The 27,335-nt window shown below is 48.3% G+C and overlaps 20 non-coding genes across 20 annotated transcripts; all 20 read right to left on the reverse strand.

Moving 5' to 3' along the window:
* Window positions 1–897: 897 nt before the first annotated feature.
* On the reverse strand, window positions 898–970 carry TRNAV-AAC (transfer RNA valine (anticodon AAC)). The gene has a single exon. It is a non-coding gene; the product is annotated as a tRNA-Val (tRNA).
* Window positions 971–2,491: 1,521 nt separating this feature from the next.
* TRNAV-UAC (transfer RNA valine (anticodon UAC)) lies at window positions 2,492–2,564 on the reverse strand. Its single transcript has one exon. It is a non-coding gene; the product is annotated as a tRNA-Val (tRNA).
* A 444-nt stretch (window positions 2,565–3,008) lies between these two features.
* Window positions 3,009–3,080, reverse strand: TRNAP-UGG (transfer RNA proline (anticodon UGG)). Its single transcript has one exon. It is a non-coding gene; the product is annotated as a tRNA-Pro (tRNA).
* Window positions 3,081–4,416: 1,336 nt separating this feature from the next.
* On the reverse strand, window positions 4,417–4,489 carry TRNAV-AAC (transfer RNA valine (anticodon AAC)). Its single transcript has one exon. It is a non-coding gene; the product is annotated as a tRNA-Val (tRNA).
* A 1,521-nt stretch (window positions 4,490–6,010) lies between these two features.
* On the reverse strand, window positions 6,011–6,083 carry TRNAV-UAC (transfer RNA valine (anticodon UAC)). Its single transcript has one exon. It is a non-coding gene; the product is annotated as a tRNA-Val (tRNA).
* A 444-nt stretch (window positions 6,084–6,527) lies between these two features.
* TRNAP-UGG (transfer RNA proline (anticodon UGG)) lies at window positions 6,528–6,599 on the reverse strand. The gene has a single exon. It is a non-coding gene; the product is annotated as a tRNA-Pro (tRNA).
* A 1,336-nt stretch (window positions 6,600–7,935) lies between these two features.
* TRNAV-AAC (transfer RNA valine (anticodon AAC)) lies at window positions 7,936–8,008 on the reverse strand. The gene has a single exon. It is a non-coding gene; the product is annotated as a tRNA-Val (tRNA).
* A 2,038-nt stretch (window positions 8,009–10,046) lies between these two features.
* Window positions 10,047–10,118, reverse strand: TRNAP-UGG (transfer RNA proline (anticodon UGG)). The gene has a single exon. It is a non-coding gene; the product is annotated as a tRNA-Pro (tRNA).
* A 1,336-nt stretch (window positions 10,119–11,454) lies between these two features.
* Window positions 11,455–11,527, reverse strand: TRNAV-AAC (transfer RNA valine (anticodon AAC)). The gene has a single exon. It is a non-coding gene; the product is annotated as a tRNA-Val (tRNA).
* A 1,521-nt stretch (window positions 11,528–13,048) lies between these two features.
* Window positions 13,049–13,121, reverse strand: TRNAV-UAC (transfer RNA valine (anticodon UAC)). Its single transcript has one exon. It is a non-coding gene; the product is annotated as a tRNA-Val (tRNA).
* Window positions 13,122–13,565: 444 nt separating this feature from the next.
* Window positions 13,566–13,637, reverse strand: TRNAP-UGG (transfer RNA proline (anticodon UGG)). Its single transcript has one exon. It is a non-coding gene; the product is annotated as a tRNA-Pro (tRNA).
* A 1,336-nt stretch (window positions 13,638–14,973) lies between these two features.
* Window positions 14,974–15,046, reverse strand: TRNAV-AAC (transfer RNA valine (anticodon AAC)). Its single transcript has one exon. It is a non-coding gene; the product is annotated as a tRNA-Val (tRNA).
* Window positions 15,047–16,563: 1,517 nt separating this feature from the next.
* TRNAV-UAC (transfer RNA valine (anticodon UAC)) lies at window positions 16,564–16,636 on the reverse strand. Its single transcript has one exon. It is a non-coding gene; the product is annotated as a tRNA-Val (tRNA).
* A 1,852-nt stretch (window positions 16,637–18,488) lies between these two features.
* Window positions 18,489–18,561, reverse strand: TRNAV-AAC (transfer RNA valine (anticodon AAC)). Its single transcript has one exon. It is a non-coding gene; the product is annotated as a tRNA-Val (tRNA).
* Window positions 18,562–20,082: 1,521 nt separating this feature from the next.
* TRNAV-UAC (transfer RNA valine (anticodon UAC)) lies at window positions 20,083–20,155 on the reverse strand. Its single transcript has one exon. It is a non-coding gene; the product is annotated as a tRNA-Val (tRNA).
* Window positions 20,156–20,599: 444 nt separating this feature from the next.
* On the reverse strand, window positions 20,600–20,671 carry TRNAP-UGG (transfer RNA proline (anticodon UGG)). Its single transcript has one exon. It is a non-coding gene; the product is annotated as a tRNA-Pro (tRNA).
* Window positions 20,672–22,006: 1,335 nt separating this feature from the next.
* TRNAV-AAC (transfer RNA valine (anticodon AAC)) lies at window positions 22,007–22,079 on the reverse strand. Its single transcript has one exon. It is a non-coding gene; the product is annotated as a tRNA-Val (tRNA).
* Window positions 22,080–23,600: 1,521 nt separating this feature from the next.
* TRNAV-UAC (transfer RNA valine (anticodon UAC)) lies at window positions 23,601–23,673 on the reverse strand. Its single transcript has one exon. It is a non-coding gene; the product is annotated as a tRNA-Val (tRNA).
* A 1,852-nt stretch (window positions 23,674–25,525) lies between these two features.
* On the reverse strand, window positions 25,526–25,598 carry TRNAV-AAC (transfer RNA valine (anticodon AAC)). Its single transcript has one exon. It is a non-coding gene; the product is annotated as a tRNA-Val (tRNA).
* A 1,521-nt stretch (window positions 25,599–27,119) lies between these two features.
* On the reverse strand, window positions 27,120–27,192 carry TRNAV-UAC (transfer RNA valine (anticodon UAC)). Its single transcript has one exon. It is a non-coding gene; the product is annotated as a tRNA-Val (tRNA).
* Between the last annotated feature and the right edge of the window lie 143 nt (window positions 27,193–27,335).

Here is a 27,335-nt window from a genome sequence, read left to right on the forward strand (position 1 = left end):
GGAAAATCACCTCCTTTCCTCCCGACTCATTTCAGAATTGGGTGAAAATCGCAAGACAGTGTTCAGGGGTGCATGGGTACTGCCTACTCCCAGCTGCCTCTCTGTCTTCTTCATGTTAATTTCAAGTCACAAGGAGGGACCATTGCCATTCTGCTCCGCCCACCTAACCAGGAAACCCAGGTTGAGCTTGTCTGCCTGTTGTTGTTGCAGGGGCAGTGCCTTCTCTGCCCAAAAGTGGCAGGAGAGCCTCACTTCAAACGATGGAATCAACTGCTTAAGTAGAAACCAGCATGGTAGTTACAGTGATAAGGTGCAGCTCTAACAGAAGGCGTGACTGAGATGCCCCTTCCAGAAATACATGGAATGCTGATTGAGGGCCCAGCCGGAGGGTTGGTGGATTTCTTTTCATATGCTACAGCAGCTTGCAAAGATAGTGTTGTGGGGAGCTGGCTGTGCAAGCAGAGGAAGATTTAAGGGCAGAAAATAGACCTATCAGAAGTGCCGTTTGAACCCACAACTACATGAGCAAACCAGGATGCTTAGCTTAACTGAAGATCAAGCTCTCTTGAGGCTGCCGCCTTAGACCACTCGGCCATCCTGACAGCTGAGTCTGTGTTTAGGTCTGACTCCTCAGTCTGCACTTGTCGATGCTGCCGCTTGCAATGTTCCTATCAAGGTGACAGGTTTAAAGGCCCCACAATATAACATGGCCAAGAAAAAAAAAAGTAAAAAACAGAATAAGAAACCAGGCACATGCACGACTACGCAAAGATGCAGATAACTTTTTACCGGCCTGCAATAGTAATACAAGTTTTACACAGGTCACAAGTTTTTAAAGGCCATCCCTGAGTGAGACTAAGCTTTTAGGGAGCAAACACAAAAGCAGACACTGCCCATTGTTTCTGCCCGGTCTCGAACCGGGGACCTTTCGCGTGTTAGGCAAACGTGATAACCACTACACTACAGAAACAAGCATGAGGGCTTGACTGAAGGAGCAAAATTCCCCTCATATGTTTGCCCGATTGCCTCTATACTTGATCAGCAGTTGCTCGCAAAGCGAGGAGTAAGTGTGAAAATTGCAGCGTTGTCAGCCAGCAAGCGTACACTCAGATGTACTGAAAAGTCACAGCTGCGGGTAGAGACAAATATCTGATGCCTAAATGCCTGAAACCAGAGCCTGTGAAAGCATCACACAGAGCACACTGAAAGCAAGCAGGAAGGAAGCCAAGGCATGGTGATCCTTTTTTTCTCCTGAGGCTAAAAATATTTTGCACAACAATGCTTTGAGTGGAATGAGGAATCTTCAAGCTTTGTGTATTTTGAGTAAAATTTGTGTGTTTTCTGCTAAAAAGGGTGTGTTGGGGATTTGGACCCGGACACCAACGAGCGAGGGCACAGAAGCACCACTGCTCAGACCCTGCTCCTAGGGTTGAGGGCAGAGAGTGGGCGAATACATCGCAAGGCAAGAAAATGCACATGGTTCTCTCTTCTGCAATATGACTAGAGTCATTTCCATGGTCGTCATCGAACATGACATAAAACGCCTCTATCCTTTAGACCTTTTGGCCCATAATTACAAGAGGATGACTGAGTGAGACGCTCTGCCAAATTTGGCAGCCTCGCACTCAGTCATTTTCAAAATGCAGGGAAGCGCCGTATTTAGTAGAATTCAGCGCACCCCTGTGCTTCCCTCTGCGCCAGCTCTAAATTAGCTGCCGAGCACCAACGCAGCCATCCTTGCGCCATGGTACAAGGATGGCTGCGTGGAGGGGGAAATTGTTTTTGTTCAGGAAGGCACACCTTCCTGCACAACAGAAATCTTCAGTGGCGATATGTTCGTGCAGCACACATAGAAAGAGCAAAAATGAGGAGAAATGAAAACATTTCTGCTTGTTTCTCCACTATAACGACACCCATTGTATGGCGCTTGGTTTTTGGCGCTGCCACAGATTTACAAAAACTCGTAAAACTGGAGCAGCATCAAAATGCTATGGTGTTGCAGTGGCCCACCCAGAGCAACGCCCATTGCACGCCCCTTCCAGGGAAAGGGCTGCGTGTGAAGGGGCCGTATTTACAAGGTGGTGTTAAGCCACAAAACGTGGTTGAACGGCGTCTTGTAAATACGGCACAGTACATAGTGCCACCGGGGCGTCACTAAAGATGATGTGCCGGTGGCGATAGGGCCTTGTAAGTCTGGCCCTTTCTTTGCTCAAGGTGTATGTTCTTGGTGAAGGTAGGAAAGCCATTTTCGCTCTCATACCTTCCTTCCTTGGCTGGCTTGACCACAGTAGGCCCAGGCTTCAATGGAAAGGTCAAAAAGGGAGCAACTGACTGCCGTAAGGTGTATCGTCTTCTCTTGGTGAGTTGAGACCGATGCCCTTGGAGCGTAGTACCTCACGATGGTGAGGGATAGACACAGCCTCTTTAATTTCAATTTACCTGTCAGGTGAGGTGGTAAATGCAAATAATGTGATAAAGCACAGCAACTTGCTGTTTCTGCCTGGCCTCGAACCAGGGACCTTTCGCGTGTAAGGCGAACGTGATAACCACTACACTATAGAAACAGACATGCCTGCTTACTTGCTTCATGTGGCTATGCATTGGACTGGAACCACTGCACTGGAAACAGACACACCTGTTTTCTTTATGTGGCTATGCTTTGGACTGGAATGCAAGGACTAAGGGACAATATTCATGACGCTCAAAGCTGAGCCTTTCTGACAGGATCTCTTCCTTTGGAAGAAAGGAACTGGGATCACTTTCATTCCAAGAGGTGATTTCAAAACCAGCCCTGCAATTACTTTGGAGAAGCACTGTGCATTTCATGTTCCAACGAGAAGTGCTGCTCCAACACAAAAAAGCAGTTAGAAAGAAATCCCGCACTCCTTCATCATGCCGAACTGCCTCGACACCAGTAGAAAGCATGCAATGCATTCCACCATGGCATCTTACAAGAGTGGAAAGCAGAAATACTCCTGTTTAAAAACAGATCGAACCTATGAAGGCACGGGCTCGTCCGGGATTTGAACCCGGGACCTCTCACACCCAAAGCGAGAATCATACCCCTAGACCAACGAGCCTGCTGCTGCAAAAGCCTTTCAAACATCTTCTGAAGTGTCTTTGTGAAAAAGCAGGGCCACTTGGAGACTCTCCTTCTAAGCGTGCCATAGCAATTGATGTTTTGTGCCAAGGGTTTTTTTTTTGCCTCTAGCAAGGCAAGAGGTAGTCAAGAAGCCCTATGCTAGCAAGCTGAACTGTGGTGCTGATGAGAAAAGCAGACCCTTTCTGGTAGTTGTACGCCTCCGCAGGACCTGGGCCCTTGCACCGTAGACTTCCAGACCAGAAGCACTGAAGGGCCTGCCATCTCTTGCGCCTGAGCCAGAGGAGCATGCCTCTTGTATTCAAGCACAATTGCTCGCTCAGTGCTCGATCAGGCGAGATTTATATGAGTGCCTCACAGGCCTGAAACACTCACCTGGGAGACGCGGGGTGGCTGAATTCCCAGAATGGCCTTCGATAGGAAAATCACCTCCTTTCCTCCCGACTCATTTCAGAATTGGGTGAAAATCGCAAGACAGTGTTCAGGGGTGCATGGGTACTGCCTACTCCCAGCTGCCTCTCTGTCTTCTTCATGTTAATTTCAAGTCACAAGGAGGGACCATTGCCATTCTGCTCCGCCCACCTAACCAGGAAACCCAGGTTGAGCTTGTCTGCCTGTTGTTGTTGCAGGGGCAGTGCCTTCTCTGCCCAAAAGTGGCAGGAGAGCCTCACTTCAAACGATGGAATCAACTGCTTAAGTAGAAACCAGCATGGTAGTTACAGTGATAAGGTGCAGCTCTAACAGAAGGCGTGACTGAGATGCCCCTTCCAGAAATACATGGAATGCTGATTGAGGGCCCAGCCGGAGGGTTGGTGGATTTCTTTTCATATGCTACAGCAGCTTGCAAAGATAGTGTTGTGGGGAGCTGGCTGTGCAAGCAGAGGAAGATTTAAGGGCAGAAAATAGACCTATCAGAAGTGCGATTTGAACCCACAACTACATGAGCAAACCAGGATGCTTAGCTTAACTGAAGATCAAGCTCTCTTGAGGCTGCCGCCTTAGACCACTCGGCCATCCTGACAGCTGAGTCTGTGTTTAGGTCTGACTCCTCAGTCTGCACTTGTCGATGCTGCCGCTTGCAATGTTCCTATCAAGGTGACAGGTTTAAAGGCCCCACAATATAACATGGCCAAGAAAAAAAAAAGTAAAAAACAGAATAAGAAACCAGGCACATGCACGACTACGCAAAGATGCAGATAACTTTTTACCGGCCTGCAATAGTAATACAAGTTTTACACAGGTCACAAGTTTTTAAAGGCCATCCCTGAGTGAGACTAAGCTTTTAGGGAGCAAACACAAAAGCAGACACTGCCCATAGTTTCTGCCCGGTCTCGAACCGGGGACCTTTCACGTGTTAGGCGAACGTGATAACCACTACACTACAGAAACAAGCATGAGGGCTTGACTGAAGGAGCAAAATTCCCCTCATATGTTTGCCCGATTGCCTCTATACTTGATCAGCAGTTGCTCGCAAAGCGAGGAGTAAGTGTGAAAATTGCAGCGTTGTCAGCCAGCAAGCGTACACTCAGATGTACTGAAAAGTCACAGCTGCGGGTAGAGACAAATATCTGATGCCTAAATGCCTGAAACCAGAGCCTGTGAAAGCATCACACAGAGCACACTGAAAGCAAGCAGGAAGGAAGCCAAGGCATGGTGATCCTTTTTTTCTCCTGAGGCTAAAAATATTTTGCACAACAATGCTTTGAGTGGAATGAGGAATCTTCAAGCTTTGTGTATTTTGAGTAAAATTTGTGTGTTTTCTGCTAAAAAGGGTGTGTTGGGGATTTGGACCCGGACACCAACGAGCGAGGGCACAGAAGCACCACTGCTCAGACCCTGCTCCTAGGGTTGAGGGCAGAGAGTGGGCGAATACATCGCAAGGCAAGAAAATGCACATGGTTCTCTCTTCTGCAATATGACTAGAGTCATTTCCATGGTCGTCATCGAACATGACATAAAACGCCTCTATCCTTTAGACCTTTTGGCCCATAATTACAAGAGGATGACTGAGTGAGACGCTCTGCCAAATTTGGCAGCCTCGCACTCAGTCATTTTCAAAATGCAGGGAAGCGCCGTATTTAGTAGAATTCAGCGCACCCCTGTGCTTCCCTCTGCGCCAGCTCTAAATTAGCTGCCGAGCACCAACGCAGCCATCCTTGCGCCATGGTACAAGGATGGCTGCGTGGAGGGGGAAATTGTTTTTGTTCAGGAAGGCACACCTTCCTGCACAACAGAAATCTTCAGTGGCGATATGTTCGTGCAGCACACATAGAAAGAGCAAAAATGAGGAGAAATGAAAACATTTCTGCTCGTTTCTCCACTATAACGACACCCATTGTATGGCGCTTGGTTTTTGGCGCTGCAACAGATTTACAAAAACTCGTAAAACTGGAGCAGCATCAAAATGCTATGGTGTTGCAGTGGCCCACCCAGAGCAACGCCCATTGCACGCCCCTTCCAGGGAAAGGGCTGCGTGTGAAGGGGCCGTATTTACAAGGTGGTGTTAAGCCACAAACCGTGGTTGAACGGCGTCTTGTAAATACGGCACAGTACATAGTGCCACCGGGGCGTCACTAAAGATGATGTGCCGGTGGCGATAGGGCCTTGTAAGTCTGGCCCTTTCTTTGCTCAAGGTGTATGTTCTTGGTGAAGGTAGGAAAGCCATTTTCGCTCTCATACCTTCCTTCCTTGGCTGGCTTGACCACAGTAGGCCCAGGCTTCAATGGAAAGGTCAAAAAGGGAGCAACTGACTGCCGTAAGGTGTATCGTCTTCTCTTGGTGAGTTGAGACCGATGCCCTTGGAGCGTAGTACCTCACGATGGTGAGGGATAGACACAGCCTCTTTAATTTCAATTTACCTGTCAGGTGAGGTGGTAAATGCAAATAATGTGATAAAGCACAGCAACTTGCTGTTTCTGCCTGGCCTCGAACCAGGGACCTTTCGCGTGTAAGGCGAACGTGATAACCACTACACTATAGAAACAGACATCCCTGCTTACTTGCTTCATGTGGCTATGCATTGGACTGGAACCACTGCACTGGAAACAGACACACCTGCTTTCTTTATGTGGCTATGCTTTGGACTGGAATGCAAGGACTAAGGGACAATATTCATGACGCTCAAAGCTGAGCCTTTCTGACAGGATCTCTTCCTTTGGAAGAAAGGAACTGGGATCACTTTCATTCCAAGAGGTGATTTCAAAACCAGCCCTGCAATTACTTTGGAGAAGCACTGTGCATTTCATGTTCCAACGAGAAGTGCTGCTCCAACACAAAAAAGCAGTTAGAAAGAAATCCCGCACTCCTTCATCATGCCGAACTGCCTCGACACCAGTAGAAAGCATGCAATGCATTCCACCATGGCATCTTACAAGAGTGGAAAGCAGAAATACTCCTGTTTAAAAACAGATCGAACCTATGAAGGCACGGGCTCGTCCGGGATTTGAACCCGGGACCTCTCACACCCAAAGCGAGAATCATACCCCTAGACCAACGAGCCTGCTGCTGCAAAAGCCTTTCAAACATCTTCTGAAGTGTCTTTGTGAAAAAGCAGGGCCACTTGGAGACTCTCCTTCTAAGCGTGCCATAGCAATTGATGTTTTGTGCCAAGGGTTTTTTTTTTGCCTCTAGCAAGGCAAGAGGTAGTCAAGAAGCCCTATGCTAGCAAGCTGAAATGTGGCGCTGATGAGAAAAGCAGACCCTTTCTGGTAGTTGTACGCCTCCGCAGGACCTGGGCCCTTGCACCGTAGACTTCCAGACCAGAAGCTCTGAAGGGCCTGCCATCTCTTGCGCCTGAGCCAGAGGAGCATGCCTCTTGTATTCAAGCACACTTGCTCGCTCAGTGCTCGATCAGGCGAGATTTATATGAGTGCCTCACAGGCCTGAAACACTCACCTGGGAGACGCGGGGTGGCTGAATTCCCAGAATGGCCTTCGATAGGAAAATCACCTCCTTTCCTCCCGACTCATTTCAGAATTGGGTGAAAATGGCAAGACAGTGTTCAGGGGTGCATGGGTACTGCCTACTCCCAGCTGCCTCTCTGTCTTCTTCATGTTAATTTCAAGTCACAAGGAGGGACCATTGCCATTCTGCTCCGCCCACCTAACCAGGAAACCCAGGTTGAGCTTGTCTGCCTGTTGTTGTTGCAGGGGCAGTGCCTTCTCTGCCCAAAAGTGGCAGGAGAGCCTCACTTCAAACAATGGAATCAACTGCTTAAGTAGAAACCAGCATGGTAGTTACAGTGATAAGGTGCAGCTCTAACAGAAGGCGTGACTGAGATGCCCCTTCCAGAAATACATGGAATGCTGATTGAGGGCCCAGCCGGAGGGTTGGTGGATTTCTTTTCATATGCTACAGCAGCTTGCAAAGATAGTGTTGTGGGGAGCTGGCTGTGCAAGCAGAGGAAGATTTAAGGGCAGAAAATAGACCTATCAGAAGTGCGATTTGAACCCACAACTACATGAGCAAACCAGGATGCTTAGCTTAACTGAAGATCAAGCTCTCTTGAGGCTGCCGCCTTAGACCACTCGGCCATCCTGACAGCTGAGTCTGTGTTTAGGTCTGACTCCTCAGTCTGCACTTGTCGATGCTGCCGCTTGCAATGTTCCTATCAAGGTGACAGGTTTAAAGGCCCCACAATATAACATGGCCAAGAAAAAAAAAAGTAAAAAACAGAATAAGAAACCAGGCACATGCACGACTACGCAAAGATGCAGATAACTTTTTACCGGCCTGCAATAGTAATACAAGTTTTACACAGGTCACAAGTTTTTAAAGGCCATCCCTGAGTGAGACTAAGCTTTTAGGGAGCAAACACAAAAGCAGACACTGCCCATTGTTTCTGCCCGGTCTCGAACCGGGGACCTTTCGCGTGTTAGGCGAACGTGATAACCACTACACTACAGAAACAAGCATGAGGGCTTGACTGAAGGAGCAAAATTCCCCTCATATGTTTGCCCGATTGCCTCTATACTTGATCAGCAGTTGCTCGCAAAGCGAGGAGTAAGTGTGAAAATTGCAGCGTTGTCAGCCAGCAAGCGTACACTCAGATGTACTGAAAAGTCACAGCTGCGGGTAGAGACAAATATCTGATGCCTAAATGCCTGAAACCAGAGCCTGTGAAAGCATCACACAGAGCACACTGAAAGCAAGCAGGAAGGAAGCCAAGGCATGGTGATCCTTTTTTTCTCCTGAGGCTAAAAATATTTTGCACAACAATGCTTTGAGTGGAATGAGGAATCTTCAAGCTTTGTGTATTTTGAGTAAAATTTGTGTGTTTTCTGCTAAAAAGGGTGTGTTGGGGATTTGGACCCGGACACCAACGAGCGAGGGCACAGAAGCACCACTGCTCAGACCCTGCTCCTAGGGTTGAGGGCAGAGAGTGGGCGAATACATCGCAAGGCAAGAAAATGCACATGGTTCTCTCTTCTGCAATATGACCAGAGTCATTTCCATGGTCGTCATCGAACATGACATAAAACGCCTCTATCCTTTAGACCTTTTGGCCCATAATTACAAGAGGATGACTGAGTGAGACGCTCTGCCAAATTTGGCAGCCTCGCACTCAGTCATTTTCAAAATGCAGGGAAGCGCCGTATTTAGTAGAATACAGCGCACCCCTGTGCTTCCCTCTGCGCCAGCTCTAAATTAGCTGCCGAGCACCAACGCAGCCATCCTTGCGCCATGGTACAAGGATGGCTGCGTGGAGGGGGAAATTGTTTTTGTTCAGGAAGGCACACCTTCCTGCACAACAGAAATCTTCAGTGGCGATATGTTCGTGCAGCACACATAGAAAGAGCAAAAATGAGGAGAAATGAAAACATTTCTGCTCGTTTCTCCACTATAACGACACCCATTGTATGGCGCTTGGTTTTTGGCGCTGCCACAGATTTACAAAAACTCGTAAAACTGGAGCAGCATCAAAATGCTATGGTGTTGCAGTGGCCCACCCAGAGCAACGCCCATTGCACGCCCCTTCCAGGGAAAGGGCTGCGTGTGAAGGGGCCGTATTTACAAGGTGGTGTTAAGCCACAAAACGTGGTTGAACGGCGTCTTGTAAATACGGCACAGTACATAGTGCCACCGGGGCGTCACTAAAGATGATGTGCCGGTGGCGATAGGGCCTTGTAAGTCTGGCCCTTTCTTTGCTCAAGGTGTATGTTCTTGGTGAAGGTAGGAAAGCCATTTTCGCTCTCATACCTTCCTTCCTTTGCTGGCTTGACCACAGTAGGCCCAGGCTTCAATGGAAAGGTCAAAAAGGGAGCAACTGACTGCCGTAAGGTGTATCGTCTTCTCTTGGTGAGTTGAGACCGATGCCCTTGGAGCGTAGTACCTCACGATGGTGAGGGATAGACACAGCCTCTTTAATTTCAATTTACCTGTCAGGTGAGGTGGTAAATGCAAATAATGTGATAAAGCACAGCAACTTGCTGTTTCTGCCTGGCCTCGAATCAGGGACCTTTCGCGTGTAAGGCGAACGTGATAACCACTACACTATAGAAACAGACATGCCTGCTTACTTGCTTCATGTGGCTATGCATTGGACTGGAACCACTGCACTGGAAACAGACACACCTGCTTTCTTTATGTGGCTATGCTTTGGACTGGAATGCAAGGACTAAGGGACAATATTCATGACGCTCAAAGCTGAGCCTTTCTGACAGGATCTCTTCCTTTGGAAGAAAGGAACTGGGATCACTTTCATTCCAAGAGGTGATTTCAAAACCAGCCCTGCAATTACTTTGGAGAAGCACTGTGCATTTCATGTTCCAACGAGAAGTGCTGCTCCAACACAAAAAAGCAGTTAGAAAGAAATCCCGCACTCCTTCATCATGCCGAACTGCCTCGACACCAGTAGAAAGCATGCAATGCATTCCACCATGGCATCTTACAAGAGTGGAAAGCAGAAATACTCCTGTTTAAAAACAGATCAAACCTATGAAGGCACGGGCTCGTCCGGGATTTGAACCCGGGACCTCTCACACCCAAAGCGAGAATCATACCCCTAGACCAACGAGCCTGCTGCTGCAAAAGCCTTTCAAACATCTTCTGAAGTGTCTTTGTGAAAAAGCAGGGCCACTTGGAGACTCTCCTTCTAAGCGTGCCATAGCAATTGATGTTTTGTGCCAAGGGTTTTTTTTTTGCCTCTAGCAAGGCAAGAGGTAGTCAAGAAGCCCTATGCTAGCAAGCTGAACTGTGGCGCTGATGAGAAAAGCAGACCCTTTCTGGTAGTTGTACGCCTCCGCAGGACCTGGGCCCTTGCACCGTAGACTTCCAGACCAGAAGCACTGAAGGGCCTGCCATCTCTTGCGCCTGAGCCAGAGGAGCATGCCTCTTGTATTCAAGCACAATTGCTCGCTCAGTGCTCGATCAGGCGAGATTTATATGAGTGCCTCACAGGCCTGAAACACTCACCTGGGAGACGCGGGGTGGCTGAATTCCCAGAATGGCCTTCGATAGGAAAATCACCTCCTTTCCTCCCGACTCATTTCAGAATTGGGTGAAAATCGCAAGACAGTGTTCAGGGGTGCATGGGTACTGCCTACTCCCAGCTGCCTCTCTGTCTTCTTCATGTTAATTTCAAGTCACAAGGAGGGACCATTGCCATTCTGCTCCGCCCACCTAACCAGGAAACCCAGGTTGAGCTTGTCTGCCTGTTGTTGTTGCAGGGGCAGTGCCTTCTCTGCCCAAAAGTGGCAGGAGAGCCTCACTTCAAACGATGGAATCAACTGCTTAAGTAGAAACCAGCATGGTAGTTACAGTGATAAGGTGCAGCTCTAACAGAAGGCGTGACTGAGATGCCCCTTCCAGAAATACATGGAATGCTGATTGAGGGCCCAGCCGGAGGGTTGGTGGATTTCTTTTCATATGCTACAGCAGCTTGCAAAGATAGTGTTGTGGGGAGCTGGCTGTGCAAGCAGAGGAAGATTTAAGGGCGGAAAATAGACCTATCAGAAGTGCGATTTGAACCCACAACTACATGAGCAAACCAGGATGCTTAGCTTAACTGAAGATCAAGCTCTCTTGAGGCTGCCGCCTTAGACCACTCGGCCATCCTGACAGCTGAGTCTGTGTTTAGGTCTGACTCCTCAGTCTGCACTTGTCGATGCTGCCGCTTGCAATGTTCCTATCAAGGTGACAGGTTTAAAGGCCCCACAATATAACATGGCCAAGAAAAAAAAAAGTAAAAAACAGAATAAGAAACCAGGCACATGCACGACTACGCAAAGATGCAGATAACTTTTTACCGGCCTGCAATAGTAATACAAGTTTTACACAGGTCACAAGTTTTTAAAGGCCATCCCTGAGTGAGACTAAGCTTTTAGGGAGCAAACACAAAAGCAGACACTGCCCATTGTTTCTGCCCGGTCTCGAACCGGGGACCTTTCGCGTGTTAGGCGAACGTGATAACCACTACACTACAGAAACAAGCATGAGGGCTTGACTGAAGGAGCAAAATTCCCCTCATATGTTTGCCCGATTGCCTCTATACTTGATCAGCAGTTGCTCGCAAAGCGAGGAGTAAGTGTGAAAATTGCAGCGTTGTCAGCCAGCAAGCGTACACTCAGATGTACTGAAAAGTCACAGCTGCGGGTAGAGACAAATATCTGATGCCTAAATGCCTGAAACCAGAGCCTGTGAAAGCATCACACAGAGCACACTGAAAGCAAGCAGGAAGGAAGCCAAGGCATGGTGATCCTTTTTTTCTCCTGAGGCTAAAAATATTTTGCACAACAATGCTTTGAGTGGAATGAGGAATCTTCAAGCTTTGTGTATTTTGAGTAAAATTTGTGTGTTTTCTGCTAAAAAGGGTGTGTTGGGGATTTGGACCCGGACACCAACGAGCGAGGGCACAGAAGCACCACTGCTCAGACCCTGCTCCTAGGGTTGAGGGCAGAGAGTGGGCGAATACATCGCAAGGCAAGAAAATGCACATGGTTCTCTCTTCTGCAATATGACTAGAGTCATTTCCATGGTCGTCATCGAACATGACATAAAACGCCTCTATCCTTTAGACCTTTTGGCCCATAATTACAAGAGGATGACTGAGTGAGACGCTCTGCCAAATTTGGCAGCCTCGCACTCAGTCATTTTCAAAATGCAGGGAAGCGAAGTATTTAGTAGAATACAGCGCACCCCTGTGCTTCCCTCTGCGCCAGCTCTAAATTAGCTGCCGAGCACCAACGCAGCCATCCTTGCGCCATGGTACAAGGATGGCTGCGTGGAGGGGGAAATTGTTTTTGTTCAGGAAGGCACACCTTCCTGCACAACAGAAATCTTCAGTGGCGATATGTTCGTGCAGCACACATAGAAAGAGCAAAAATGAGGAGAAATGAAAACATTTCTGCTCGTTTCTCCACTATAACGACACCCATTGTATGGCGCTTGGTTTTTGGCGCTGCCACAGATTTACAAAAACTCGTAAAACTGGAGCAGCATCAAAATGCTATGGTGTTGCAGTGGCCCACCCAGAGCAACGCCCATTGCACGCCCCTTCCAGGGAAAGGGCTGCGTGTGAAGGGGCCGTATTTACAAGGTGGTGTTAAGCCACAAACCGTGGTTGAACGGCGTCTTGTAAATACGGCACAGTACATAGTGCCACCGGGGCGTCACTAAAGATGATGTGCCGGTGGCGATAGGGCCTTGTAAGTCTGGCCCTTTCTTTGCTCAAGGTGTATGTTCTTGGTGAAGGTAGGAAAGCCATTTTCGCTCTCATACCTTCCTTCCTTGGCTGGCTTGACCACAGTAGGCCCAGGCTTCAATGGAAAGGTCAAAAAGGGAGCAACTGACTGCCGTAAGGTGTATCGTCTTCTCTTGGTGAGTTGAGACCGATGCCCTTGGAGCGTAGTACCTCACGATGGTGAGGGATAGACACAGCCTCTTTAATTTCAATTTACCTGTCAGGTGAGGTGGTAAATGCAAATAATGTGATAAAGCACAGCAACTTGCTGTTTCTGCCTGGCCTCGAACCAGGGACCTTTCGCGTGTAAGGCGAACGTGATAACCACTACACTATAGAAACAGACATGCCTGCTTACTTGCTTCATGTGGCTATGCATTGGACTGGAACCACTGCACTGGAAACAGACACACCTGCTTTCTTTATGTGGCTATGCTTTGGACTGGAATGCAAGGACTAAGGGACAATATTCATGACGCTCAAAGCTGAGCCTTTCTGACAGGATCTCTTCCTTTGGAAGAAAGGAACTGGGATCACTTTCATTCCAAGAGGTGATTTCAAAACCAGCCCTGCAATTACTTTGGAGAAGCACTGTGCATTTCATGTTCCAACGAGAAGTGCTGCTCCAACACAAAAAAGCAGTTAGAAAGAAATCCCGCACTCCTTCATCATGCCGAACTGCCTCGACACCAGTAGAAAGCATGCAATGCATTCCACCATGGCATCTTACAAGAGTGGAAAGCAGAAATACTCCTGTTTAAAAACAGATCGAACCTATGAAGGCACGGGCTCGTCCGGGATTTGAACCCGGGACCTCTCACACCCAAAGCGAGAATCATACCCCTAGACCAACGAGCCTGCTGCTGCAAAAGCCTTTCAAACATCTTCTGAAGTGTCTTTGTGAAAAAGCAGGGCCACTTGGAGACTCTCCTTCTAAGCGTGCCATAGCAATTGATGTTTTGTGCCAAGGGTTTTTTTTTTGCCTCTAGCAAGGCAAGAGGTAGTCAAGAAGCCCTATGCTAGCAAGCTGAACTGTGGCGCTGATGAGAAAAGCAGACCCTTTCTGGTAGTTGTACGCCTCCGCAGGACCTGGGCCCTTGCACCGTAGACTTCCAGACCAGAAGCACTGAAGGGCCTGCCATCTCTTGCGCCTGAGCCAGAGGAGCATGCCTCTTGTATTCAAGCACACTTGCTCGCTCAGTGCTCGATCAGGCGAGATTTATATGAGTGCCTCACAGGCCTGAAACACTCACCTGGGAGACGCGGGGTGGCTGAATTCCCAGAATGGCCTTCGATAGGAAAATCACCTCCTTTCCTCCCGACTCATTTCAGAATTGGGTGAAAATCGCAAGACAGTGTTCAGGGGTGCATGGGTACTGCCTACTCCCAGCTGCCTCTCTGTCTTCTTCATGTTAATTTCAAGTCACAAGGAGGGACCATTGCCATTCTGCTCCGCCCACCTAACCAGGAAACCCAGGTTGAGCTTGTCTGCCTGTTGTTGTTGCAGAGGCAGTGCCTTCTCTGCCCAAAAGTGGCAGGAGAGCCTCACTTCAAACGATGGAATCAACTGCTTAAGTAGAAACCAGCATGGTAGTTACAGTGATAAGGTGCAGCTCTAACAGAAGGCGTGACTGAGATGCCCCTTCCAGAAATACATGGAATGCTGATTGAGGGCCCAGCCGGAGGGTTGGTGGATTTCTTTTCATATGCTACAGCAGCTTGCAAAGATAGTGTTGTGGGGAGCTGGCTGTGCAAGCAGAGGAAGATGTAAGGGCAGAAAATAGACCTATCAGAAGTGCGATTTGAACCCACAACTACATGAGCAAACCAGGATGCTTAGCTTAACTGAAGATCAAGCTCTCTTGAGGCTGCCGCCTTAGACCACTCGGCCATCCTGACAGCTGAGTCTGTGTTTAGGTCTGACTCCTCAGTCTGCACTTGTCGATGCTGCCGCTTGCAATGTTCCTATCAAGGTGACAGGTTTAAAGGCCCCACAATATAACATGGCCAAGAAAAAAAAAAGTAAAAAACAGAATAAGAAACCAGGCACATGCACGACTACGCAAAGATGCAGATAACTTTTTACCGGCCTGCAATAGTAATACAAGTTTTACACAGGTCACAAGTTTTTAAAGGCCATCCCTGAGTGAGACTAAGCTTTTAGGGAGCAAACACAAAAGCAGACACTGCCCATTGTTTCTGCCCGGTCTCGAACCGGGGACCTTTCGCGTGTTAGGCGAACGTGATAACCACTACACTACAGAAACAAGCATGAGGGCTTGACTGAAGGAGCAAAATTCCCCTCATATGTTTGCCCGATTGCCTCTATACTTGATCAGCAGTTGCTCGCAAAGCGAGGAGTAAGTGTGAAAATTGCAGCGTTGTCAGCCAGCAAGCGTACACTCAGATGTACTGAAAAGTCACAGCTGCGGGTAGAGACAAATATCTAATGCCTAAATGCCTGAAACTAGAGCCTGTGAAAGCATCACACAGAGCACACTGAAAGCAAGCAGGAAGGAAGCCAAGGCATGGTGATCCTTTTTTTCTCCTGAGGCTAAAAATATTTTGCACAACAATGCTTTGAGTGGAATGAGGAATCTTCAAGCTTTATGTATTTTGAGTAAAATTTGTGTGTTTTCTGCTAAAAAGGGTGTGTTGGGGATTTGGACCCGGACACCAACGAGCGAGGGCACAGAAGCACCACTGCTCAGACCCTGCTCCTAGGGTTGAGGGCAGAGAGTGGGCGAATACATCGCAAGGCAAGAAAATGCACATGGTTCTCTCTTCTGCAATATGACTAGAGTCATTTCCATGGTCGTCATCGAACATGACATAAAACGCCTCTATCCTTTAGACCTTTTGGCCCATAATTACAAGAGGATGACTGAGTGAGACGCTCTGCCAAATTTGGCAGCCTCGCACTCAGTCATTTTCAAAATGCAGGGAAGCGCCGTATTTAGTAGAATACAGCGCACCCCTGTGCTTCCCTCTGCGCCAGCTCTAAATTAGCTGCCGAGCACCAACGCAGCCATCCTTGCGCCATGGTACAAGGATGGCTGCGTGGAGGGGGAAATTGTTTTTGTTCAGGAAGGCACACCTTCCTGCACAACAGAAATCTTCAGTGGCGATATGTTCGTGCAGCACACATAGAAAGAGCAAAAATGAGGAGAAATGAAAACATTTCTGCTCGTTTCTCCACTATAACGACACCCATTGTATGGCGCTTGGTTTTTGGCGCTGCCACAGATTTACAAAAACTCGTAAAACTGGAGCAGCATCAAAATGCTATGGTGTTGCAGTGGCCCACCCAGAGCAACGCCCATTGCACGCCCCTTCCAGGGAAAGGGCTGCGTGTGAAGGGGCCGTATTTACAAGGTGGTGTTAAGCCACAAAATGTGGTTGAACTGCGTCTTGTAAATACGGCACAGTACATAGTGCCACCGGGGCGTCACTAAAGATGATGTGCCGGTGGCGATAGGGCCTTGTAAGTCTGGCCCTTTCTTTGCTCAAGGTGTATGTTCTTGGTGAAGGTAGGAAAGGCATTTTCGCTCTCATACCTTCCTTCGCTGGCTTGACCACAGTAGGCCCAGGCTTCAATGGAAAGGTCAAAAAGGGAGCAACTGACTGCCGTAAGGTGTATCGTCTTCTCTTGGTGAGTTGAGACCGATGCCCTTGGAGCGTAGTACCTCACGATGGTGAGGGATAGACACAGCCTCTTTAATTTCAATTTACCTGTCAGGTGAGGTGGTAAATGCAAATAATGTGATAAAGCACAGCAACTTGCTGTTTCTGCCTGGCCTCGAACCAGGGACCTTTCGCGTGTAAGGCGAACGTGATAACCACTACACTATAGAAACAGACATGCCTGCTTACTTGCTTCATGTGGCTATGCATTGGACTGGAACCACTGCACTGGAAACAGACACACCTGCTTTCTTTATGTGGCTATGCTTTGGACTGGAATGCAAGGACTAAGGGACAATATTCATGACGCTCAAAGCTGAGCCTTTCTGACAGGATCTCTTCCTTTGGAAGAAAGGAACTGGGATCACTTTCATTCCAAGAGGTGATTTCAAAACCAGCCCTGCAATTACTTTGGAGAAGCACTGTGCATTTCATGTTCCAACGAGAAGTGCTGCTCCAACACAAAAAAGCAGTTAGAAAGAAATCCCGCACTCCTTCATCATGCCGAACTGCCTCGACACCAGTAGAAAGCATGCAATGCATTCCACCATGGCATCTTACAAGAGTGGAAAGCAGAAATACTCCTGTTTAAAAACAGATCGAACCTATGAAGGCACGGGCTCGTCCGGGATTTGAAGCCGGGACCTCTCACACCCAAAGCGAGAATCATACCCCTAGACCAACGAGCCTGCTGCTGCAAAAGCCTTTCAAACATCTTCTGAAGTGTCTTTGTGAAAAAGCAGGGCCACTTGGAGACTCTCCTTCTAAGCGTGCCATAGCAATTGATGTTTTGTGCCAAGGGTTTTTTTTTTGCCTCTAGCAAGGCAAGAGGTAGTCAAGAAGCCCTATGCTAGCAAGCTGAACTGTGGCGCTGATGAGAAAAGCAGACCCTTTCTGGTAGTTGTACGCCTCCGCAGGACCTGGGCCCTTGCACCGTAGACTTCCAGACCAGAAGCACTGAAGGGCCTGCCATCTCTTGCGCCTGAGCCAGAGGAGCATGCCTCTTGTATTCAAGCACACTTGCTCGCTCAGTGCTCGATCAGGCGAGATTTATATGAGTGCCTCACAGGCCTGAAACACTCACCTGGGAGACGCGGGGTGGCTGAATTCCCAGAATGGCCTTCGATAGGAAAATCACCTCCTTTCCTCCCGACTCATTTCAGAATTGGGTGAAAATCGCAAGACAGTGTTCAGGGGTGCATGGGTACTGCCTACTCCCAGCTGCCTCTCTGTCTTCTTCATGTTAATTTCAAGTCACAAGGAGGGACCATTGCCATTCTGCTCCGCCCACCTAACCAGGAAACCCAGGTTGAGCTTGTCTGCCTGTTGTTGTTGCAGAGGCAGTGCCTTCTCTGCCCAAAAGTGGCAGGAGAGCCTCACTTCAAACGATGGAATCAACTGCTTAAGTAGAAACCAGCATGGTAGTTACAGTGATAAGGTGCAGCTCTAACAGAAGGCGTGACTGAGATGCCCCTTCCAGAAATACATGGAATGCTGATTGAGGGCCCAGCCGGAGGGTTGGTGGATTTCTTTTCATATGCTACAGCAGCTTGCAAAGATAGTGTTGTGGGGAGCTGGCTGTGCAAGCAGAGGAAGATGTAAGGGCAGAAAATAGACCTATCAGAAGTGCGATTTGAACCCACAACTACATGAGCAAACCAGGATGCTTAGCTTAACTGAAGATCAAGCTCTCTTGAGGCTGCCGCCTTAGACCACTCGGCCATCCTGACAGCTGAGTCTGTGTTTAGGTCTGACTCCTCAGTCTGCACTTGTCGATGCTGCCGCTTGCAATGTTCCTATCAAGGTGACAGGTTTAAAGGCCCCACAATATAACATGGCCAAGAAAAAAAAAAGTAAAAAACAGAATAAGAAACCAGGCACATGCACGACTACGCAAAGATGCAGATAACTTTTTACCGGCCTGCAATAGTAATACAAGTTTTACACAGGTCACAAGTTTTTAAAGGCCATCCCTGAGTGAGACTAAGCTTTTAGGGAGCAAACACAAAAGCAGACACTGCCCATTGTTTCTGCCCGGTCTCGAACCGGGGACCTTTCGCGTGTTAGGCGAACGTGATAACCACTACACTACAGAAACAAGCATGAGGGCTTGACTGAAGGAGCAAAATTCCCCTCATATGTTTGCCCGATTGCCTCTATACTTGATCAGCAGTTGCTCGCAAAGCGAGGAGTAAGTGTGAAAATTGCAGCGTTGTCAGCCAGCAAGCGTACACTCAGATGTACTGAAAAGTCACAGCTGCGGGTAGAGACAAATATCTAATGCCTAAATGCCTGAAACCAGAGCCTGTGAAAGCATCACACAGAGCACACTGAAAGCAAGCAGGAAGGAAGCCAAGGCATGGTGATCCTTTTTTTCTCCTGAGGCTAAAAATATTTTGCACAACAATGCTTTGAGTGGAATGAGGAATCTTCAAGCTTTGTGTATTTTGAGTAAAATTTGTGTGTTTTCTGCTAAAAAGGGTGTGTTGGGGATTTGGACCCGGACACCAACGAGCGAGGGCACAGAAGCACCACTGCTCAGACCCTGCTCCTAGGGTTGAGGGCAGAGAGTGGGCGAATACATCGCAAGGCAAGAAAATGCACATGGTTCTCTCTTCTGCAATATGACTAGAGTCATTTCCATGGTCGTCATCGAACATGACATAAAACGCCTCTATCCTTTAGACCTTTTGGCCCATAATTACAAGAGGATGACTGAGTGAGACGCTCTGCCAAATTTGGCAGCCTCGCACTCAGTCATTTTCAAAATGCAGGGAAGCGCCGTATTTAGTAGAATACAGCGCACCCCTGTGCTTCCCTCTGCGCCAGCTCTAAATTAGCTGCCGAGCACCAACGCAGCCATCCTTGCGCCATGGTACAAGGATGGCTGCGTGGAGGGGGAAATTGTTTTTGTTCAGGAAGGCACACCTTCCTGCACAACAGAAATCTTCAGTGGCGATATGTTCGTGCAGCACACATAGAAAGAGCAAAAATGAGGAGAAATGAAAACATTTCTGCTCGTTTCTCCACTATAACGACACCCATTGTATGGCGCTTGGTTTTTGGCGCTGCCACAGATTTACAAAAACTCGTAAAACTGGAGCAGCATCAAAATGCTATGGTGTTGCAGTGGCCCACCCAGAGCAACGCCCATTGCACGCCCCTTCCAGGGAAAGGGCTGCGTGTGAAGGGGCCGTATTTACAAGGTGGTGTTAAGCCACAAAATGTGGTTGAACTGCGTCTTGTAAATACGGCACAGTACATAGTGCCACCGGGGCGTCACTAAAGATGATGTGCCGGTGGCGATAGGGCCTTGTAAGTCTGGCCCTTTCTTTGCTCAAGGTGTATGTTCTTGGTGAAGGTAGGAAAGCCATTTTCGCTCTCATACCTTCCTTCCTTGGCTGGCTTGACCACAGTAGGCCCAGGCTTCAATGGAAAGGTCAAAAAGGGAGCAACTGACTGCCGTAAGGTGTATCGTCTTCTCTTGGTGAGTTGAGACCGATGCCCTTGGAGCGTAGTACCTCACGATGGTGAGGGATAGACACAGCCTCTTTAATTTCAATTTACCTGTCAGGTGAGGTGGTAAATGCAAATAATGTGATAAAGCACAGCAACTTGCTGTTTCTGCCTGGCCTCGAACCAGGGACCTTTCGCGTGTAAGGCGAACGTGATAACCACTACACTATAGAAACAGACATGCCAGCTTACTTGCTTCATGTGGCTATGCATTGGACTGGAACCACTGCACTGGAAACAGACACACCTGCTTTCTTTATGTGGCTATGCTTTGGACTGGAATGCAAGGACTAAGGGACAATATTCATGACGCTCAAAGCTGAGCCTTTCTGACAGGATCTCTTCCTTTGGAAGAAAGGAACTGGGATCACTTTCATTCCAAGAGGTGATTTCAAAACCAGCCCTGCAATTACTTTGGAGAAGCACTGTGCATTTCATGTTCCAACGAGAAGTGCTGCTCCAACACAAAAAAGCAGTTAGAAAGAAATCCCGCACTCCTTCATCATGCCGAACTGCCTCGACACCAGTAGAAAGCATGCAATGCATTCCACCATGGCATCTTACAAGAGTGGAAAGCAGAAATACTCCTGTTTAAAAACAGATCGAACCTATGAAGGCACGGGCTCGTCCGGGATTTGAACCCGGGACCTCTCACACCCAAAGCGAGAATCATACCCCTAGACCAACGAGCCTGCTGCTGCAAAAGCCTTTCAAACATCTTCTGAAGTGTCTTTGTGAAAAAGCAGGGCCACTTGGAGACTCTCCTTCTAAGCGTGCCATAGCAATTGATGTTTTGTGCCAAGGGTTTTTTTTTTGCCTCTAGCAAGGCAAGAGGTAGTCAAGAAGCCCTATGCTAGCAAGCTGAACTGTGGCGCTGATGAGAAAAGCAGACCCTTTCTGGTAGTTGTACGCCTCCGCAGGACCTGGGCCCTTGCACCGTAGACTTCCAGACCAGAAGCACTGAAGGGTCTGCCATCTCTTGCGCCTGAGCCAGAGGAGCATGCCTCTTGTATTCAAGCACAATTGCTCGATCAGGCTCGATCAGGCGAGATTTATATGAGTGCCTCACAGGCCTGAAACACTCACCTGGGAGACGCGGGGTGGCTGAATTCCCAGAATGGCCTTCGATAGGAAAATCACCTCCTTTCCTCCCGACTCATTTCAGAATTGGGTGAAAATCGCAAGACAGTGTTCAGGGGTGCATGGGTACTGCCTACTCCCAGCTGCCTCTCTGTCTTCTTCATGTTAATTTCAAGTCACAAGGAGGGACCATTGCCATTCTGCTCCGCCCACATAACCAGGAAACCCAGGTTGAGCTTGTCTGCCTGTTGTTGTTGCAGGGGCAGTGCCTTCTCTGCCCAAAAGTGGCAGGAGAGCCTCACTTCAAACAATGGAATCAACTGCTTAAGTAGAAACCAGCATGGTAGTTACAGTGATAAGGTGCAGCTCTAACAGAAGGCGTGACTGAGATGCCCCTTCCAGAAATACATGGAATGCTGATTGAGGGCCCAGCCGGAGGGTTGGTGGATTTCTTTTCATATGCTACAGCAGCTTGCAAAGATAGTGTTGTGGGGAGCTGGCTGTGCAAGCAGAGGAAGATTTAAGGGCAGAAAATAGACCTATCAGAAGTGCGATTTGAACCCACAACTACATGAGCAAACCAGGATGCTTAGCTTAACTGAAGATCAAGCTCTCTTGAGGCTGCCGCCTTAGACCACTCGGCCATCCTGACAGCTGAGTCTGTGTTTAGGTCTGACTCCTCAGTCTGCACTTGTCGATGCTGCCGCTTGCAATGTTCCTATCAAGGTGACAGGTTTAAAGGCCCCACAATATAACATGGCCAAGAAAAAAAAAAGTAAAAAACAGAATAAGAAACCAGGCACATGCACGACTACGCAAAGATGCAGATAACTTTTTACCGGCCTGCAATAGTAATACAAGTTTTACACAGGTCACAAGTTTTTAAAGGCCATCCCTGAGTGAGACTAAGCTTTTAGGGAGCAAACACAAAAGCAGACACTGCCCATTGTTTCTGCCCGGTCTCGAACCGGGGACCTTTCGCGTGTTAGGCGAACGTGATAAACACTACACTACAGAAACAAGCATGAGGGCTTGACTGAAGGAGCAAAATTCCCCTCATATGTTTGCCCGATTGCCTCTATACTTGATCAGCAGTTGCTCGCAAAGCGAGGAGTAAGTGTGAAAATTGCAGCGTTGTCAGCCAGCAAGCGTACACTCAGATGTACTGAAAAGTCACAGCTGCGGGTAGAGACAAATATCTGATGCCTAAATGCCTGAAACCAGAGCCTGTGAAAGCATCACACAGAGCACACTGAAAGCAAGCAGGAAGGAAGCCAAGGCATGGTGATCCTTTTTTTCTCCTGAGGCTAAAAATATTTTGCACAACAATGCTTTGAGTGGAATGAGGAATCTTCAAGCTTTGTGTATTTTGAGTAAAATTTGTGTGTTTTCTGCTAAAAAGGGTGTGTTGGGGATTTGGACCCGGACACCAACGAGCGAGGGCACAGAAGCACCACTGCTCAGACCCTGCTCCTAGGGTTGAGGGCAGAGAGTGGGCGAATACATCGCAAGGCAAGAAAATGCACATGGTTCTCTCTTCTGCAATATGACTAGAGTCATTTCCATGGTCGTCATCGAACATGACATAAAACGCCTCTGTCCTTTAGACCTTTTGGCCCATAATTACAAGAGGATGACTGAGTGAGACGCTCTGCCAAATTTGGCAGCCTCGCACTCAGTCATTTTCAAAATGCAGGGAAGCGCCGTATTTAGTAGAATACAGCGCACCCCTGTGCTTCCCTCTGCGCCAGCTCTAAATTAGCTGCCGAGCACCAACGCAGCCATCCTTGCGCCATGGTACAAGGATGGCTGCGTGGAGGGGGAAATTGTTTTTGTTCAGGAAGGCACACCTTCCTGCACAACAGAAATCTTCAGTGGCGATATGTTCGTGCAGCACACATAGAAAGAGCAAAAATGAGGAGAAATGAAAACATTTCTGCTCGTTTCTCCACTATAACGACACCCATTGTATGGCGCTTGGTTTTTGGCGCTGCCACAGATTTACAAAAACTCGTAAAACTGGAGCAGCATCAAAATGCTATGGTGTTGCAGTGGCCCACCCAGAGCAACGCCCATTGCACGCCCCTTCCAGGGAAAGGGCTGCGTGTGAAGGGGCCGTATTTACAAGGTGGTGTTAAGCCACAAACCGTGGTTGAACGGCGTCTTGTAAATACGGCACAGTACATAGTGCCACCGGGGCGTCACTAAAGATGATGTGCCGGTGGCGATAGGGCCTTGTAAGTCTGGCCCTTTCTTTGCTCAAGGTGTATGTTCTTGGTGAAGGTAGGAAAGCCATTTTCGCTCTCATACCTTCCTTCCTTGGCTGGCTTGACCACAGTAGGCCCAGGCTTCAATGGAAAGGTCAAAAAGGGAGCAACTGACTGCCGTAAGGTGTATCGTCTTCTCTTGGTGAGTTGAGACCGATGCCCTTGGAGCGTAGTACCCCACAATGGTGAGGAATAGACACAGCCTCTTTAATTTCAATTTACCTGTCAGGTGAGGTGGTTAATGCAAATAATGTGATAAAGCACAGCAACTTGCTGTTTCTGCCTGGCCTCGAACCAGGGACCTTTCGCGTGTAAGGCGAACGTGATAACCACTACACTATAGAAACAGACATGCCTGCTTACTTGCTTCATGTGGCTATGCATTGGACTGGAACCACTGCACTGGAAACAGACACACCTGCTTTCTTTATGTGGCTATGCTTTGGACTGGAATGCAAGGACTAAGGGACAATATTCATGACGCTCAAAGCTGAGCCTTTCTGACAGGATCTCTTCCTTTGGAAGAAAGGAACTGGGATCACTTTCATTCCAAGAGGTGATTTCAAAACCAGCCCTGCAATTACTTTGGAGAAGCACTGTGCATTTCATGTTCCAACGAGAAGTGCTGCTCCAACACAAAAAAGCAGTTAGAAAGAAATCCCGCACTCCTTCATCATGCCGAACTGCCTCGACACCAGTAGAAAGCATGCAATGCATTCCACCATGGCATCTTACAAGAGTGGAAAGCAGAAATACTCCTGTTTAAAAACAGATCGAACCTATGAAGGCACGGGCTCGTCCGGGATTTGAAGCCGGGACCTCTCACACCCAAAGCGAGAATCATACCCCTAGACCAACGAGCCTGCTGCTGCAAAAGCCTTTCAAACATCTTCTGAAGTGTCTTTGTGAAAAAGCAGGGCCACTTGGAGACTCTCCTTCTAAGCGTGCCTTAGCAATTGATGTTTTGTGCCAAGGGTTTTTTTTTTGCCTCTAGCAAGGCAAGAGGTAGTCAAGAAGCCCTATGCTAGCAAGCTGAACTGTGGCGCTGATGAGAAAAGCAGACCCTTTCTGGTAGTTGTACGACTCCGCAGGACCTGGGCCCTTGCACCGTAGACTTCCAGACCAGAAGCACTGAAGGGCCTGCCATCTCTTGCGCCTGAGCCAGAGGAGCATGCCTCTTGTATTCAAGCACACTTGCTCGCTCAGTGCTCGATCAGGCGAGATTTATATGAGTGCCTCACAGGCCTGAAACACTCACCTGGGAGACGCGGGGTGGCTGAATTCCCAGAATGGCCTTCGATAGGAAAATCACCTCCTTTCCTCCCGACTCATTTCAGAATTGGGTGAAAATCGCAAGACAGTGTTCAGGGGTGCATGGGTACTGCCTACTCCAAGCTGCCTCTCTGTCTTCTTCATGTTAATTTCAAGTCACAAGGAGGGACCATTGCCATTCTGCTCCGCCCACCTAACCAGGAAACCCAGGTTGAGCTTGTCTGCCTGTTGTTGTTGCAGAGGCAGTGCCTTCTCTGCCCAAAAGTGGCAGGAGAGCCTCACTTCAAACGATGGAATCAACTGCTTAAGTAGAAACCAGCATGGTAGTTACAGTGATAAGGTGCAGCTCTAACAGAAGGCGTGACTGAGATGCCCCTTCCAGAAATACATGGAATGCTGATTGAGGGCCCAGCCGGAGGGTTGGTGGATTTCTTTTCATATGCTACAGCAGCTTGCAAAGATAGTGTTGTGGGGAGCTGGCTGTGCAAGCAGAGGAAGATGTAAGGGCAGAAAATAGACCTATCAGAAGTGCGATTTGAACCCACAACTACATGAGCAAACCAGGATGCTTAGCTTAACTGAAGATCAAGCTCTCTTGAGGCTGCCGCCTTAGACCACTCGGCCATCCTGACAGCTGAGTCTGTGTTTAGGTCTGACTCCTCAGTCTGCACTTGTCGATGCTGCCGCTTGCAATGTTCCTATCAAGGTGACAGGTTTAAAGGCCCCACAATATAACATGGCCAAGAAAAAAAAAAGTAAAAAACAGAATAAGAAACCAGGCACATGCACGACTACGCAAAGATGCAGATAACTTTTTACCGGCCTGCAATAGTAATACAAGTTTTACACAGGTCACAAGTTTTTAAAGGCCATCCCTGAGTGAGACTAAGCTTTTAGGGAGCAAACACAAAAGCAGACACTGCCCATTGTTTCTGCCCAGTCTCGAACCGGGGACCTTTCGCGTGTTAGGCGAACGTGATAACCACTACACTACAGAAACAAGCATGAGGGCTTGACTGAAGGAGCAAAATTCCCCTCATATGTTTGCCCGATTGCCTCTATACTTGATCAGCAGTTGCTCGCAAAGCGAGGAGTAAGTGTGAAAATTGCAGCGTTGTCAGCCAGCAAGCGTACACTCAGATGTACTGAAAAGTCACAGCAGCGGGTAGAGACAAATATCTGATGCCTAAATGCCTGAAACCAGAGCCTGTGAAAGCATCACACAGAGCACACTGAAAGCAAGCAGGAAGGAAGCCAAGGCATGGTGATCCTTTTTTTCTCCTGAGGCTAAAAATATTTTGCACAACAATGCTTTGAGTGGAATGAGGAATCTTCAAGCTTTGTGTATTTTGAGTAAAATTTGTGTGTTTTCTGCTAAAAAGGGTGTGTTGGGGATTTGGACCCGGACACCAACGAGCGAGGGCACAGAAGCACCACTGCTCAGACCCTGCTCCTAGGGTTGAGGGCAGAGAGTGGGCGAATACATCGCAAGGCAAGAAAATGCACATGGTTCTCTCTTCTGCAATATGACTAGAGTCATTTCCATGGTCGTCATCGAACATGACATAAAACGCCTCTATCCTTTAGACCTTTTGGCCCATAATTACAAGAGGATGACTGAGTGAGACGCTCTGCCAAATTTGGCAGCCTCGCACTCAGTCATTTTCAAAATGCAGGGAAGCGCCGTATTTAGTAGAATACAGCGCACCCCTGTGCTTCCCTCTGCGCCAGCTCTAAATTAGCTGCCGAGCACCAACGCAGCCATCCTTGCGCCATGGTACAAGGATGGCTGCGTGGAGGGGGAAATTGTTTTTGTTCAGGAAGGCACACCTTCCTGCACAACAGAAATCTTCAGTGGCGATATGTTCGTGCAGCACACATAGAAAGAGCAAAAATGAGGAGAAATGAAAAAATTTCTGCTCGTTTCTCCACTATAACGACACCCATTGTATGGCGCTTGGTTTTTGGCGCTGCCACAGATTTACAAAAACTCGTAAAACTGGAGCAGCATCAAAATGCTATGGTGTTGCAGTGGCCCACCCAGAGCAACGCCCATTGCACGCCCCTTCCAGGGAAAGGGCTGCGTGTGAAGGGGCCGTATTTACAAGGTGGTGTTAAGCCACAAAATGTGGTTGAACGGCGTCTTGTAAATACGGCACAGTACATAGTGCCACCGGGGCGTCACTAAAGATGATGTGCCGGTGGCGATAGGGCCTTGTAAGTCTGGCCCTTTCTTTGCTCAAGGTGTATGTTCTTGGTGAAGGTAGGAAAGCCATTTTCGCTCTCATACCTTCCTTCCTTGGCTGGCTTGACCACAGTAGGCCCAGGCTTCAATGGAAAGGTCAAAAAGGGAGCAACTGACTGCCGTAAGGTGTATCGTCTTCTCTTGGTGAGTTGAGACCGATGCCCTTGGAGCGTAGTACCTCACGATGGTGAGGGATAGACACAGCCTCTTTAATTTCAATTTACCTGTCAGGTGAGGTGGTAAATGCAAATAATGTGATAAAACACAGCAACTTGCTGTTTCTGCCTGGCCTCGAACCAGGGACCTTTCGCGTGTAAGGCGAACGTGATAACCACTACACTATAGAAACAGACATGCCAGCTTACTTGCTTCATGTGGCTATGCATTGGACTGGAACCACTGCACTGGAAACAGACACACCTGCTTTCTTTATGTGGCTATGCTTTGGACTGGAATGCAAGGACTAAGGGACAATATTCATGACGCTCAAAG

The sequence above is a fragment of the Pleurodeles waltl genome, chromosome 10, assembly GCF_031143425.1.
Source record: "Pleurodeles waltl isolate 20211129_DDA chromosome 10, aPleWal1.hap1.20221129, whole genome shotgun sequence".
Classification (NCBI taxonomy): Eukaryota; Metazoa; Chordata; class Amphibia; order Caudata; family Salamandridae; genus Pleurodeles; species Pleurodeles waltl.